This window comes from Cervus canadensis, chromosome 22 (assembly GCF_019320065.1).
Source record: "Cervus canadensis isolate Bull #8, Minnesota chromosome 22, ASM1932006v1, whole genome shotgun sequence".
Classification (NCBI taxonomy): Eukaryota; Metazoa; Chordata; class Mammalia; order Artiodactyla; family Cervidae; genus Cervus; species Cervus canadensis.
Window position 1 is genome coordinate 22856976 of NC_057407.1, and position 17095 is coordinate 22874070.

Here is a 17095-nt window from a genome sequence, read left to right on the forward strand (position 1 = left end):
TATAATGTCATCCATGTTCCTGATGCTTTGCCAGCAACAGGGGATTAATCATACTTTTTTCAAGTTGCATTGAAACATGACATCTAAGAATTCATTTTCCACACAGCAACCAGAAATCTCTTACATAAATCAGAGCATTTCACTCTGTGGCATAAAGCTCTCCTTTAAGGCTTCCCCTCCCACTCAGGGCCAGATGTAAACACCTCATCATGGCTTACAGGTCTAACATCATTTGGATCTTGCCCACTTGTTTGCTATCATCACACCCACTTGATACGCTCTCTTTCCGGAACACAACTCCCCCGCCCACTGGGGCCTCTTAACTGGCCTTCAAGCTGTCCACCGTCAGCTTTATCTCTTCATTCAGATCCTCATGGCAAGTACCACCACCACTGAGAGACCTCCCTTGACCATCTAATCTAAAGGGCCTGTCCATCCCATTATCCTACTTCACTGCTTAATTTATTTTGTTTATTGCTCTAGTGCCTGTCTGAAGTCACACTGCTTATTTGTGAACCTGTGTTTTGCCTATCTCTCCTCCTAGGCTCTAAGTAGCATGAAGGCAGGGATCCTGTTTATTTTCGCTGCCTATGACGGAGTACCAGGTCAAATCTGGGGCAAAACACAAATGTATGGAAAATGGCTTTCTTGCATATTTAGTTCTAGTGGGAACGAATGGAGACACGCTCAGGGTGACCCCACACTGTCTATCGCTGGAAAAGAATTCTTGGGGACAACTTGGTGCCTCTGAAGTTAACAATGAAAAAGAGACCGTTTTTCACACTGCCCAGGAAAAGGCATGAGGTAGCTTCCTCTCCTCACCGAAGGATTCTCAGGGAATCCTTGACTATGTTCTGCTTAATCCCTTCCTGCTTATCCAAGCCATCCTCCAGAACATCTGTTCCCAAATACATCACCTCAATTTGAACCAATCTCCCATGAAAGACCATTGTATACAACATCTAGCAAAGATTCTACCAGAAAAGCTTTGAATATTTTAATGGGCAAGTGATACTAAACTATTCGTTGAAGGGTCCAAAAAGTCTTCAAAAGGAAAAAAATAGTAATTAGTCATTGGAAAGATTTCAAACAAAACCAAACCCAAAACCCTTCTATGTGTGTGTTTTTTTTTTCCTTGATTCACAGAATGTTTAAATGGAAGAGAACAGAAGTGAAATCTTGCTTCTTTCCCTGATAATTAGAAATCAAGGTCTAAACCATGTGAACATATGCTGCAAATAATTCTTGCAACTAATTTCATATTCAATATTTCTATTTAGCTCCCTAGAAATACTTAATGTTTATGAAAACTCTAGATCAGAACTCCTCAAACTGTGACTCAAAGACCCCTGAGGATATATGAAACCCTTCCAGGGGGTTCATGAGATCAAAACTGTTTTCACAATAATACTAACATGCTATTTGTCACTTTCAATCTCATTCTCTTGCAAGTATATGATAGAGTTTTCCAGAAGGAAAACTGCTATAAAATGTAGCTGTTGTTATGATGGCTAATAAAATGCATATTTTTATATTTCATACATTCCTTAGCTTTGATCTCTAATTTTGTAATCTTCTAAATATCCATAGACATATTCCACACAAATGAAAAGCTCTTTGTAGTCCTCAATCATTTATAAGAAGGTAGAGGGGTCTGGGACTTAATGTTTGAGAATGGCTGCTCTAAATGATGATTTTTTTACTTTCCCCCAAATTTTCATTTTTCTTATGTCCATTTTTGATATTCAAGTTATATGGACATGCATGACCTGATATTGAGTACCTATCATATGCATGTCATCACACTAAGCAATCGTTTTTATTGTCATCAGCCAATGAGCGTGTAGAGTATGTATCAGCTTTCTGTCCTTGGCAAATACTCAGTAAAGGGCTCTTGTATGAGAACTGCAGATGATACTACCTAGATAGCCTCTATCCCACTGACTGTCCATGCCTCACCTAGAGGGCATATGCTTTTATCTCAGATTATGAATCCTCCCTGGTCTTTGACATTTCATTTTCATCCTACCTCAAATGGCCTCTTAGGCTACAGGTAAGAAAAGAGAGGTCAGACTTAGATGTTCCACTCTGATGATTATCCAATGCACTCATTCCCTGTCCATCCTATCTCTTCCCTGAAAGCGAGTCACAGACAGAGGCCTCAAGATGGGGACATTTGCAACATGAGATCAAGAGTTATTTATTTTAGTATCCCCATGGAGTAGACATCTGATGTTTTTGCTTCAGTTCAGTTCAGTTGCTCAGTCATGTCCGACTCTTTGTGACCTCGTGACCCATAGCATGCCAGGCCTCTCTGTCCATCACCAACTCCCAGAGTTTACCCAAACTCATGTCCACTGAGTCAGTGATACCATCCAACCATCTCATCCTCTGTCGTCCCCTTCTCCTACCACCTTCCCATCTTATGCAGCATCAGGGTCTTTTCAAATGAGTTAGCTTTTCACATCAGGTGGTCAAAGTATTGGAGTTTCAGCTTCAACATCAGTCCTTCCAATGAACACTCAGGACTGATCTCCCGTAGGATGGACTGGTGGATCTCCTTGCAGTCCAAGGGACTCTCAAGAGTCTTCTCCAACTCCACAGCTCAAAAGCATCAATTCTTCAGTGCTCAGTTTTCTTTGTAGTCCAATTCTCACATCCATACATGACTACTGGAAAAACCATCGCCTTGACTAGACAGACCTTTGTTGGGAAAGTAATGTCTCTGCTTTTTAATATGCTGTCTAGGTTGGTCATAACTTTCCTTCCAAGGAGTAAGCGTCTTTTAATTTCATGGCTACAGTCACCATCTGCAGTGATTTTGGAGCCCCCCAAAAATAAAGTCAGCCACTGTTTCCACTGTTTCCTCATCTATTTGCCATGAAGTGATGGGACCAGATGCCATGATCTTAGTTTTCTGAATGTTGAGCTTTAAGCCAACTTTTTCACTCTCCTCTTTCACTTTCATCAAGAAGCTCTTTAGTTCTGCTTCACTTTGTGCCATAAGGGTGGTGTCATCGCATATCTGAGGTTACTGATACTTCTCCTGGCAATCTTGATTCCAGCTTGTGCTTCATCCAACCCATGAGGTACTCTGCATATAAGTTAAATAAGCACGGTGACAATATACAGCCTTGATGTACTCCTTTTCCTATTTGGCACCAGTCTGTTGTTCCATGTTCAGTTCTAACTGTTGCTTCCTGACCTCATACAGATTTCTCAACGGGCAGGTCAGGTGGTCTGGTATTCCCATCTCTTTCAGAATTTTCCACAGTTTATTATGATCCACATTGTCAAAGGCTTTGGCATAGTCAATAAAGCAGAAATAAGATACTTACCTAGCACCTATTCTTCCTTTTCTGAATAGTTTCTTGATTTTTCCAGTTTGAATGTCAGATATAGACCTGATCAATTGTCATGTTTCATCCTCTGGACTTAAAGACCTAAGACAGGCATATTGGATCCTACTTGAAAACAATGAGGCCAATACAGAAGAAATCATGTGGAGAAAGAGAAAAGGATTCTAGTCCCCTAGATTTAGGGAATGCTAGATTGTGTTCCTAGCATTCCTTGGCACATAGCAGGTGCTCAAAAATATTGATTCAATTAACTTTAATCTAGTTTCTTTACAAATGACTGAAGCATCTCAGATAAAAACCTTTTAATAAATAAAACCATTTAATCCTTTATCCTGAATAGGCATCAACTGCAGAAATACCCACTGGCAACTCAAAGTTTGATAAAATCCTTTTTTTCTCTCTTCTATTGAACCTCTCTCTTTGTGCTACCCTGCACTACTTCTCTAGATTTTTATTTTCATTCCAAGTGTCCTCTCGAGAAAGTAGTTGTTTTAAATCAGGATATGTCCCATGATTCAAGAACATTCTTTTCTGAAAGTACCTTTAGTTTTGCATTTCTCTGTTTAGTTTCTTTGATTTTTTAAATCTTAAGAAAGAAATTCCACACAAGGCCAAACTATGACAACCTTAATAGTCTGGATATCAAGCCAATGAACATGAACCAAAGTGAATGAGAAAAGAAAGATTTTCAATAAAAGGAGGATTATAATTAGGATTCAGTACTCAATTTGGCTCCTTCAATCAAGGGAAAACTTAACCTAAAGTTTAGATTTCCATCTAAAATCTATGCAATTATTTCAGAATTGCACATATATAAATATTCAGTGGGTCTAATGGTCTGTGATGAGTGGGCCAGTGTACTATAATTTGGCATCTTCAATTGGTTGAATTTAATAAGAAGACTATGCTATGTTTTTCCAGCAGTCATGTATAGATGTGAGAGATGGACTATAAAGAAAGCTGAGTACCAAAGAATTAATGCTTTTGAACTGCGGTGTTGGAAAAGACTCTTGAGAGTTCCTTGAACTGTAAGGAGATCCACCCAGTCATCCTAAAGAAAATCAATACTGAATATTCATTGGGAGGACTGATGCAGAAGCTGAAACTCCAATACTTTGGCCACCTGATGCAAAGAATTGATTCATTGGAAAAGACCCTGATGCTGGGAAAGATGTAAGGCAGGAGGAGAAGGGGACGACAGAGGATGATATGGTTGGATGGTATCACCGACTCTACGGACATGAGTTTCGGTAAACTCCGAGAGTTGGTGATGGACAGGGAGGCCTGGCGTGCTGCAGTCCATGGGGTCGCAAAGAGTCAGACACAACTGAGTGACTGAATTGAACTGAATAAGACATGTTAAGAAAAGCTTACCAACCAAACTCCCTTCTTCTATGGGATTAGCAGGGCTTCTTTCGAGAAATTTGAAATGAGATTTATCTTTTGTTCACTATTATCACTGAGTCCAAGAGCATACACACATACACACACACACAGATTGGCAGGGCACAGACTGACCATTCCTCAAATCTTGCCTCTGCTTGACTTTACTCTTTTTCCTAGCGGTACGCAAAATGGCAGCTTCATACCCACATCTCATCAACTCATTAACCCTGATCACCAGAAGCAAACATCCCTCCTTGCTCCAGATGAAAAATCTAAATTAAGTCATGTGTCTATCTCTAAAGGGCCTTCCAGGTAGCATGGTGGTAAAGAATCTGCCTGCCAATGCCCGAGACACAACAGAGGTGGGTTAGATGCCGTGTTGGGAAGAGTCCCTTAAGTATGAAATGGAAATCTGCTCCAGTATTCTTGCTTGGAAAATTTCACAGACAGAAAAGCCTGGTGGGCTCGTGGGCTACAGTCCACGGGGTTGCAGAGAGTCATATATGACTGAGCAACTGAACACAGCACAACACAGTCTATCTCTAATACAATCACTGAAGCCAAGAGGCTGGGTGCTCTAATTGGCCAGGCTAAGTCATGTGTCCTGTGTTTGTGTGTGTGTATGTGTGTGTGTGTGTGTAGGGGATAAAAGGAGATGGAGTAGAACTTCATGTGACCTTCATGAATGGGTTATTCACAGAAAGACAGAGTTCCAGTACTAAAAAACAGAAATAACAAATGTCTACTGGATGGGTATCTTCCTTAGCAGAGCATGTCTGGGTTAAAAAAAAAAACTCTGTGCCTCCAATGGCCAGTATTAAGCAGATGCTCAATACATATTTGTTGAATGAACAAAGAATTACATGTAATATTACATGTGCCTTACTCCATACTAAGGATCAACTCTGTGTACTCTCTAATGGGGATATTTTGCTGAACTCATGCTTATCACGTTATAGCCCCTTCTACCTTCATCTTTCCCTATTCTTATCATAAACAAGCTCATTTCTCTTTCTGCACTTTCCCACTTAAACTACTACCTAAAGTATTCCTCAAGTCTGTTTCCACAATGAAGCCTTTTCTGAGGATTACATGCCTCACTATATTCCCATCTTTGAGTTACCCGTGCTTCTGATTTCTGCACTTAGCCCTTCGTGAGTAAAGACCCCTAGAGTCAGGCTACCCGTGTTTAAATCTCCACCATTTACTTGTTTTGTCATCTTGGCAAATTTCTTAATTGTTTTGTCTATAGAGGGTGTGAATCACAGTATCTACCTCTCAGAGGTTGATGCAAGCATTAAATGATATGATACACAGGTCACTAGCACTGTGCCTGGTAGAGAGTAAGTGCTCAGGAAATACTGAATACCATTCTAGCTGAAGGAACAAATAGCTGTGTGCCCTGTAGCAGACAAAGGTGGTGCCCTGTACCATGCTGCTTGGCCCATCTGAGTTCAGGCAGCTGCTGGAGATGCTGATAAACATCCTACCTTACGCTTTCTCCTCTGACTGAGGGCCTCCCTTGGCCTGAGGAAGCCTTTTCTGCTGCAAGTAAGGGTAGTTGGAAGTAGAAGGTACAAGGTTAATCCTCTTGTATGCAGCTTTTAAGCACTGGGGGATAGAAGTCCCAGCCTCCCCGGTGCCTAGTCTTAGGATTCTTGGGTGTGTTCCACACAGTTTCTCAGAGGATCCCAGCAGGGTTGGGTTCGAGTTGCCCATAGTGGTAACCTGCATACTAATGCAATTTTTTTTTTAATTTTTAAAAACTTTATTTTGTATTGGAGTATAGCTGATTAATAGTGCTGTGATAGTTTCAGGTGGACAGCAAAGGGACTCAGCCATACATATACATGTATCCATTCTCCCTTAAGCTCCCCTCCCATCTAGGCTGCCATATAACATTGATCAGGGTTCTCTGTTGCTATACAATAGGTCCTTGTTGCTTATTAATTTTAAATATAGCAGGCAAGTTTTTTTAGCTTGTCCCCCTTATCTGCTCACTTTCTTCACTCTTTTGCTTGTGCTTCTTGGGATCACCTCACACAGGGGCTCCCTGTGCCCAAGTCTGTCAAAAGGCCTGCCTTGGGGGGAGCCCAAAGTAAGACAGCTCGCAACGGTTTCAACTGTTAAAGTCATTTCTCAGGGTGTGCGTGCTAAGTTACTTGAGTTGTGTACGGGTCTTTGTGACCCGTGGACTGTAGTCCAACAGGCTCCTCTGTCCATGGGATTCTCCAGGCAAGTATACGGGAGTGGGTTGCCATTTCCTCCTCCAGGGGATCTTCCCAATCCAGGGATTGAATCCGCCTCTCGCGTCTCTTGCATTGGCAGTTGGGTTCTTTACCATTAGTGCCACCTGGGAAGCTCTAATTTCTCAGAGTATATTTCCTTAAAGCAGAGATCAAATTCTTTTTCTTTTAATTGAGATGTAATTGACATATAACCTTGTTTTAGGGTGTATAATATACTGATTTGATTTACGTATATATTGCAAAATTATTACCATAATAGGTTCAGTCAACATCCATGACCACATACAGTCACTATGATGAAAGCTTTTTAGCAAATACAGACTACTGTACACCATTGTTAACTACAGTCACCAAGCTATACATTATATCCCCAGCACTTGCTTACAACTGGAAGTTTGTAACTTTTGACTACCTTCATTCATTTTGCCTATCCCAAACCTCTCACATCTCTATGGCTAGACATGTTTTGTGAACCTACCCCACAGAATTCCTTGCTGAATAACTGATATATTGTGAGACAATTTTTAGTATTTAGATTCAAGACAAGGAAGTCTTGTGATTTTCTCACCAGAGCTGATAGGTTTGATTTTCTTTTTGTATTCCTGATATGGTTCAAGTTTGGGATATATAGGTATGAAAGCTTGACCCCCTTTTGGAAAATTTAGCCTAGGAACTATAACTTGTGAAAATGAGCCATAAACTGGGTTTATTTATAAAAATAACTTCACACTTGTGTGGTGGATTTTACTTTGTTGAGGGATCACTGATCTACTGAGTGACTAGTACAAACATACAAAGATGTCAAAATATACACTACAAACTAGAGTTGTGTATTTTTTCTTAAGTAACAGAAATCTGTCAAACTCTGAAACTGAAAAAGTAGATGTCCTGGTGCAGAGGTGTAAACAGAAGTGGGGAAAAGAGAAAAGGCCTTTGTTTTCCTTCTACTAAACAAATGGCTAGAAGAAATTAGGGATCTAGTTAGATGAGGTTTCTTCTTTGCAACAAAATAGCTAGGCTCATGTTGGTTCTATTTATGACTTACAAACACTGCCATTTTCAGAAATGTTTAGGCAACTGTAGATTATATGAACAACAAATTGTTCTTGTTCAGTCGCTCAGTCATGTCCGACTCTTTGTGACCCCATGGACTGTAGCACACCAGGCTTCTCTGTTCTCTATTTCCCGGAGTTTGCTCAAACTCATGTCCATTGAGATGATTATGCCATCCAACCGTCTCATCCTCTGTCGCCCCCTTCTCACAATAAATAATGCTTTTTTTAAAAGTGAAAAAATAGAGACAAAGGTATACTAATAATGTGTAAAGTTACTATTGAAGACTGCATGAGGTAACCAATGCCACTGTAAATTCTACATAATAAATCAGGTCCAAATTCAGAGGCTTATAACAACCACCACCTACTTCTGCCCTTGTGTTTCTGGCTGGAGTAGCTCTGCTTCATGATTAATGTTAATTCTAGCACTCAGGACGAAGTGGGGGTGGCGTGTCTACCTGGAGGCCTTTTCTTGCTGATGGCAGACGCACAGGAAGGCAAACAGGAATATGCCACGTCTGTTAAGGATTCATCTGGACAATGTCACACCATTCTGCGCACCTTCCATTGGCCAAAGCAAGTCACCTAACAAGTTAAACATCAATGGGCAGGGAAATACACTCTGTCTCATGTGACCATGGTGACTGACATTGCAAAAACTAGCTTGGGGAAGGGGACAAAGAATTGTGACCGGTAAGTCTGTCTGTCATGAGGAATAATAATAATGATCACACTGCTTTCTCATGTGCATTATGCCCCAGTATCCTGTTCTCCTTCGACTTACCAAACATCACCTTTATCCTAATTATTCTCTCTGCTTGAAATTATTTCCCCTTATATTTCTTCCACTTCTATAATGTAAACTCCATGAAGGCAATGTTTTGAGGGTCTATTTTCTTCACTGATGGTGATCTCTTATCTCTCAGATGCCGCCAGCTGCTTATATAATGAGATTTGAGTTCAAAAATCTTATTGATGAAAATTCATTGTATGTACACTCTTTTTTTTTTAATGTAATACTGTTTATTTAACTTCAGAAACATTTCAACATTCTAAACATACAAAAAAAAAAAAGAACGTTGCAGATCATGTTTAGTACAGAAGGTTCTTGGACTTTCATTGGTGCAGTGGCTCTTGGCTTTGCTGACAATGAAGAGTTCTATGGTTTTTTCAAAGAAAAACTGTTTAAAACTACTGCACTTCAACTAAAAAGGTTCCAAAACACTTCTCATGCCAACTGACCACCTCCCTATTCCACAGCTAAGAATGGCAGCGGGATGCTATGTCGCTATATACTAAAACAAGACAACCTGAAGCTAAATGCATGCCCACTGCAGGGTCCACCGGCCCAGCCCCACAGTGCAAGCCCTGAGCTACGGCCCCTCTGGAAGGCATCACCCCGACAGCCTCCATACCAAGCAAGGAGAATCAAGAGTGTGTCTTGGTTGCTTTGTTCTTTTTACAAACTATAGATATGTACAGTTGAGAACTCAGGATTTCTAGCCAATGACCATAGAATTAACACACCACCTTACAAATTAAAAACAAACAAACAAACAAACCCAGAAACATTTTTAAATGCCTTGTCACACCACAGAAAAGTGCACAGAGTGAGGAGAACACGAGAGCCTTTTCGTTTTAAAAACGTTTGGAAATACGTACAACTTTGATATAGTTTCCAGGTGCTTTGGACACCCATGGCCGCTTCATGTAAAGCAATGACAATTGCTAGAGCGCTTTGAGAGAGACTACGATATGATTGTGAGCCAACTGGGTATTAATTAAACCTAATGATGGCAACAGACACACCTTGGGTGAGAGGTGTGTCAGTCACGGCGTTCCCTACTCTAAGGTATTCACAAGGCGAAAGAGCAACAATTTTTTTATTCATCCTCCTCCTCTTCCTCTTTCTCCTCCTCCTCTTCATCTTCCTCATCCATGTTTTTCCGGGCAACTTTAGCAGGACCCTTGGTGCCACCAAACTCCCCTTTAGCCTTAGAGTCTGCAATATCCTTCTCATACTCCTCCTTCAGCTTCACTGCCTTATTGCTTCTCACTGTCATTATTCCACATCTTGCTCAGCTTCTTTGCCACATCTCCAGTAGAGATGCCAGGGTTTGTAGACTTGATCTTTGGGTGGAATTCAGAGCAGAATAGGAAAAGTCCAGACTGGTCTCTTAGGGGCATTAGGGTCCTCCTTCTCGCCTCCCTTAGCTGGTCCATGATGCTTCGTTTCCCGATCACAGTGCACTTTATCTGCCTGTGCCATTTCATCAAATTTAGACTTCTCTTTCCCAGGTATGGTCTTCCACCTCTCAGAGCATTTCTTGGAAAATTCAGCAAAATTGACAGGGACCTCTGGGTTTTTCTTCTTATGTTCTTCTCTGCACGTCTGCACAAAGAAGGCATAAGCAGACATCTTGCCCTTTGGTTTCTTGGGATCACCTTTAGCCATCTTGACTGTATTGTTTGCTAGTCTGTATGTACGCTCTTAATACATTTGTTGATGAGATAACTTTGCTCAAATGTTTCAAACCACAGGATGTTTCAGTAGCAGAGCACTGAGACATTGTTCTGGAAGGACAGTAATCTGCATAAAACTTATTCACCAAAGGGTCTATTTCCCACCACAACACACCCAGGATTCAAAGCTTCAAATACCTTGGATTACTGACAACGAAGGCTAAATACTCCAACAAAGTATTTTTGGGTCCTGCAACATAGTTTGTTAATTGTACAAGAATTTTCCATGTGGTGTGCTTCCCAGGTGGCTCAGTAGCAAAGAATCTGCCTGCAATACAAGAGATGTGGGTTTGATCCCTGGGTCGGGAAGATCTTCAGGAGAAGGAAATGGCAACCCATTTCAGTATTCTTGCCTGGAAAATCCCATGGACTGAGGAGGCTGGTAGGCTACAGTCCACAGGGCTACAAAACAGTTAGACATGACTGAGCGAGTGAGCATGCACACACACATTCCATGAGGTAGGAAGACTTATTTGTTTCTCTTACGGAGCTCAGCTTATCTTCGGACATGTGAGGACTGAGCTAGAATCTCACATTTAGGAGGCAAATAATTACTCATTGTAGCATGGATTTCCATAGGTAATCTCAATTCATCATACCAAGTATTTCAGGTTTAAATCCAAGACACTTTCTGATATCAGAAAATACCTTGATATCATAGAATCCTTCAACCTGGAAACATTTAATCTTCTATCTTTAAACATTCAAGCATTTATTTATTCAGTAAACATTTCTAAGTATCCATTACCTGCCAAACATTGTAGCATGCCTCAAAACACAAATACCTAAGGAGCTTATACACTAGTGGGGACACAGACACATAAACAAATAATTACCATGGAATATGATCTTTGCTGGAAAGAAAATGTGAACCTTCAGATAAATGCAGCTCATGGCTGAACTAGGGATTCAGGGAGATTTCCTAGTAGAGATGAAAAATAAGTCAGTTCATGAAAGAGGAATAAGAAATTTACAAGGCAGGAAAGGGGTTGGGTGGGAAAGTGGGAAGAATTTTGTAGACAAAGGGTAAAGTTATAGAAGTGCATGAAAATAATAAGTTTGGGGAACTACAAGTCACTCTACAAACTTACCATGTCAGGGAGATAATGACTGATTGTGGTTTTTATGTTAAAGCATCAGCTTGAGTGAAACATAACTAACCATAATATAATACCACAAAATTCATCCTGGCTTTTAATATTTTTATAGCCTTTAGTATATTCACAGAGCAACCTATATCACTGTCTAATTTCAGAACATCTTCATCACCCCCCAAAGACGTCTCCTACCTATGAGTTGTCACACTCCATCCTCCCATTCTTTTCCCCTGGAAACTATTAATATACTTTGTTTCTACAAATATGCATATTCTACATAGTTCACATAAGTAGCATATTGCAAGTATATTTCATCTAAGCAATTCAGAAAATAATTTCTGCAGTTAATAATCATGTTTATAATTATATGTATTAGTGTGTGTGTAGTGTATTCATTTCCTCACCAGTATTTTCTGATTTTACTTTATTACTTTATTTTCTGCCACTTAGTTGTGTAATCTTGGGCAAGTTATATAATTTCTCTGATTCCTATTTTCCTAACACGGAGAGTACCTCTTTTCACTGAGTTCTTATAAACATTAAATGAGAAATGCATGTAAAGCTCTGAGTAGAGTGTCTGATATACAAAAGTACTTCAAAGGCTTAGATGTTAGCTTTTTCTATTTACTTTTACCATGAGTTAGGTGATACACTATGAGTATCTGTTGACAAAATGTAATTTTCACAGGTTAATTAAAGAAATTGGAAATGGAATAATGCAATTCCTAAAGTTCCATTTCACTAAATAAAATCAGCTTGCTCATCTTTCCTCCAAGCTGTAACTTGGTCCCATACCCACATGAGAAAACGGAAAAACATTGACAGACTTTCAGTTACCTTAATGCTCCCATCAATTCTAATTTCTGATTTATTTATTATTTGATGACTTCTTTCAAGGTTGGCCCTTTCATCTTTCTATAAAAAAGAAGGCATCCTAAGAAATGTAGTAGGTTAAAGGGAAAAAAAAAACCTCCTAAATATGTGGGCAATACAAATGATGAATAAACTATTTGAAAGCACTTGTCCAAACATCTTGCACTGGAATTTAAAGTCTAATTTACTTAACAAATAGAAGTTTTCTAGTGTTTCATCTTTCCCATTAGCTCTAAGGGAGTTTCATCCCTTACAGTGGTTTTCTGACTTGCACATTTTCTAAGGTAAACTCTAATGGGCATTAGCTGTGCTCTGGTTGACAAGCACTTATTCTTCTTTCTCTTATTAGTAGCACCTTGGTTTCTTTTGGGGAATCACATCTCTTTGAGAGACAGCATTTCTTCCTCAAAAGGAACAGTTCTAAGCCAAGGGTGTGTGTGTGTGGTCCAACTTAGACAACTATAATAGATTATTTTTCTGGATGTAGGCCCTTGAGTGGTATTATATAAGAATGGGATGAGGGGTTGAGTTGAATCATTTCCATAGCAATGCACAGATTTGACTATAAATTTAAGTCATTTCTTAGTTTCAACTGTATGTATGTCTTGAGTTGCCCCATTTCCTGTATTTTCTCGAGCCCAATTCCTCAGTATTTCCTTTCATTATGTGAACTTCCCTAAGACCTTCCAATAAATTACTTCACCTGTTGCTCAAAGGCAAATCGTGTTACTTGCAACCTCCAAACTCCTAGGCATACATAGTCTGTCTCCAGCCCCTGCGCACTCCTGGACCTTCCAAAAGAAGTAGGGCTACTTACAGCCAGTTTTTGTTAACTCATTTAATCTTCAAAAAGACTCATTATAAACTCCCTTGAAATTCTTATTCCATTTTTTCCCACTTTTTTTTTTTTTTACAATGTTGTGTTGGTTTCTGGTGTGTAACAACGCGAATCAGCCATAATTACACATATATCCCCTCCTTCCTGAGCCTCCTCCCCCTGCTCCCATTCCACCCCTCTAGGACATCACAGAGTGCCAGACTGTGTTATACAGAAACTTCTCAGCAGCTATCCATTTTACACATGATAGCATATATATGTTGATGCTACTTTTTCCATCTGTCCCACTCTACCCCTTCCCCACTGTGTCCACAAGTCCATTCTCGATCTCCTATTCCTTTAAAGTTTCAGAATCTCTCGAGTGCTCCAGACCTTTCCTCCAAAGGATTTGACTGAAACCACGTGTGATGGGAGAAAGTGACATTTGATAATGATGGAGAAAAGCACAAAATCCTCTTTCCATCCATCCTTCAGTTTTTCAATAAATATCTAATGAGGACATACCTGCCCTGTTCTAGATATTATAAATACAAGAATTACTAGGATTGAGTCTTGTTCCTTAGAGAGCCTAGAGTCTAGTAGGAGAGATAAGACACACAGAAATAGCGCTAATGCCAACAGAGGCTGTGATAAGAGTTACAGTTGAGGTAGAGATCAAGGGCTACAGGAGCACAACGGAGGGAAGATTAATTCAGGCTGGAAGGATTGGGGAAGATTTCAGGGGAGGAGATGAAACTTCCAGCCGACTAATCCTTCTGCAAGTGTCCAGTGGCCAATTATCTCCAGGAAATGGAGTTTGCAAAATTAAGCCTAGCCCGCAGAGGATCGTTTATTTTCTCTTAGCATGGCATATTACAGTTTCCAAGGTTTATGCCTTCTTGGGAAATGTACTAAATTGCTTAGGACAGGGACTGAGAACATAAGGATGTCAAACCTTGCTGGTCTGTGCCTAATATGTCTGGGGCCTGGTGTCTGCCTCATTTTAGTTGGTGGGACCAAGAGACGACTGACCGCGGTCTGGATTGGGGCCAGTGTGTCTCTAAGCAGTCTTTAAATATGGCTTAAAATGAACTACCACCTCCACATAGCCACTTGGGCTTATTTTCTTCAAATGGGGACAGTGGCTACACCAAGCCTGCAACTTGTTCTCAGCTGCCTTGAAAACAGATATTCCTTTCATGTCCTTTTATTGCTTTCTTCTGTCCACATAATGCAGCCAACGTTCTTCATTTTAACAGAGAATGGATGCTCTGAATAAATCTGGGATGGACAATTGACCTGACAGAGCAGGCTTGAAAAACTTATTACTGCTCATGGCCATGCTGCCAGGGGTTTTATGTGAAATGCCCCTTGCACGCTGCTAACCTCAAAGACATTAGGAAGCAGTGTTATTTGGACTACAAAATGTTGTATACCTTGGTGACAATGAATTCATCTACAAAGTCAGAAAGTATATAATTGAAAGAGATAAAGTCACTTCTTTTCTTTAAAGAGCCCATTTTTTCAAGACAACAATTAAATTTGGTAAAATAAGTAGCCCCCTGTACCCACTTTCACCTACCTACAAACTTCACATTGTGGACAGTGTTCTCACTAAGCTTTCACTGGACAAGAGCAAAGTGGGGGAAAAAAAAATGTTGGCCATTGCTTCTCACAGAGTCCAGGGAGAAAGACTTTGTAACATCATTATTTTATTGGACTCTCCTGTGTGAACACATTAGGGAGGGTGCTTCTGGGGCGTGCGCTATCAGAAGCTCCTTGGGAATGACATAACATTCCTGCAGAAGTTGGCAGAAAAGAGAAATAAGGCTTCAGTGGAATTCTAATGCTGCCCTGATTTTTCCCAGCCTCAGGGACCTGAATTTCCAGCTTAGTTCAATGACCCCTAGGATGTCCTGAAGATCTTTTCCTACTTGGGAAGCAGTGAAGACAGAAAAGGCAGAGGTCTTCAGCTCTATGGACCTTCCTTTGTTTCCAGGGCTCAGTGGAAAAGAGTCACTTCTGAATTTCATCTGACAGGGCGCAGGAGATTGCTGGGGCCCAATGAGTACAAATATATTTGTTATTATGAGTTGAATTGAATCCTCTATAAAAGGTATGCTTAATTCTTAACCCCCAGTACCTTAGACTGTGACCCTATTTGGAAAAAGGATCACTGCAGATGTAATTAATTAAAATGAGGCCATGCTGGAGTAGGGTGAGCCCCTGATCTAACATGATTGGTACCCTTAAAAGAGGATGGCCACATGAAGACAGAGACACAGACAGCATGCCACATGATGACTAAGGCAGAGACTGAGTTATGCAGCCATAAGCCAGGGAACACCACGGATGGCCAGCAAACTGCCAGGAGTCAGGAAGAGGCCAGGATGGATTCCCCTGCAAGTTTCAGAGGGAGCATGGCCCTGGAGACACTTTGAAAAAAATTTCCCATCGACAGTCTGATCTTAGACTTCTAGACTCCAGTACTGTGAGATGATACATTTCTGTTGTTTTAAGCCATGTAGATTGTTACAGCAGCCCTGAGAAACTCATACATTTGCTCAGAACTCACCTAGACTGTGTATTATTGATATCTATGACTAAGAAACTTACGGTCCACTCTATACCTGCCTCCTCCTCACCGCCCCCTGAGCATCTCCTAAGTTCCCCATACACTCTCTCACCTCTGGGAGTGTGCCATCTTCCTGGCACGGCCAGAACCTGTGACCCCCAAGTCTGCTCAAAGTCTACTCATCATTCAAAGTCAGTTCAAAGGGAAAAGTCGCCCATTGTTCCGAAGGGAGTGAGAATAACAGTGTCTTCTAAAGTGCATCATTTGTATCAGAACTCTGCTTGCCATTTAGGTAGCTTTATTTATTATACAGTTACTTATTGTAACTCTTTAAAAGTTGAGACTCTGTTTGGTTCCTTTTACATCTCTGAGATGCTTGCTTCTCAAAATACAGTTCTTAAATTACGAGAATAAATTCAGAGAATCTTAGCACCCATTCCATACCGAAATCAGAATCTGCATTTAACAAGCTCCTGTGAGACTGCATAGATAGTAATATTTGAGAAGCAGACCCTAGAGGACCTTGACATACCAGCATACCATACACTGACTGAATGTATACTTCACATCGGCTACTTGGCTGATTGTTTAGCTGATTGATTAGTCATTTTGACAATTCTATTAGCAGTTCTGTGAGGAAGGTATTACCCTATAACATGGTTGAGAAGATTGGAGGGAAGCTAGATTGGAAAATGCAGGGTGTATTCCCATATTTCCACCTCTCTGCCAAGTTCAACACAATGCCTACGTGGCCTACCCAGCAGTTTTTCAGGCAACAGTGGTATCTGTCCAGGAAGCTGGAATTTCCGGGGGACATCTGAGCATCTGTTTTCGACATAGGCTTTCTTTTTCTTCCGCTAGCTTAACACTTAGTGGATGAACATGTGTCTCTCCAGATACTCTATCAAAAAAGGGTTCCATGGAAACGCTCATTTTGCGAAATGCTGCAAATTACACAGCCCTCTTGAACATTAGTGGTAGAGAGCACCTATCAAAGGCTTCATCCCATGACCTCAGTAAATATACCTACTCAACTTGGTTTAACTCAGTTTTCCCTAAAGTTTACTTGACTCCAAATTAACATTGTGTAACAGCCATTAATATTCTGTGAAGGGCATTCTGGTTTAAAATCAGCTGTTAATGACAAAGAGATCAAGAGAG

The 17095-nt window shown here is 40.5% G+C and overlaps 1 protein-coding gene and 1 pseudogene across 3 annotated transcripts in view; both read right to left on the reverse strand.

The window, feature by feature from the left end:
* Window positions 1-17095, reverse strand: part of SYNPR (synaptoporin) — a 284287-nt gene that overhangs the window by 62896 nt on the left and 204296 nt on the right. The window lies entirely within an intron of this gene.
* LOC122424783 lies at window positions 9933-10522 on the reverse strand (annotated as a pseudogene). Its single transcript, XR_006264531.1, has one exon. The product of XR_006264531.1 is annotated as a high mobility group protein B3-like (transcript).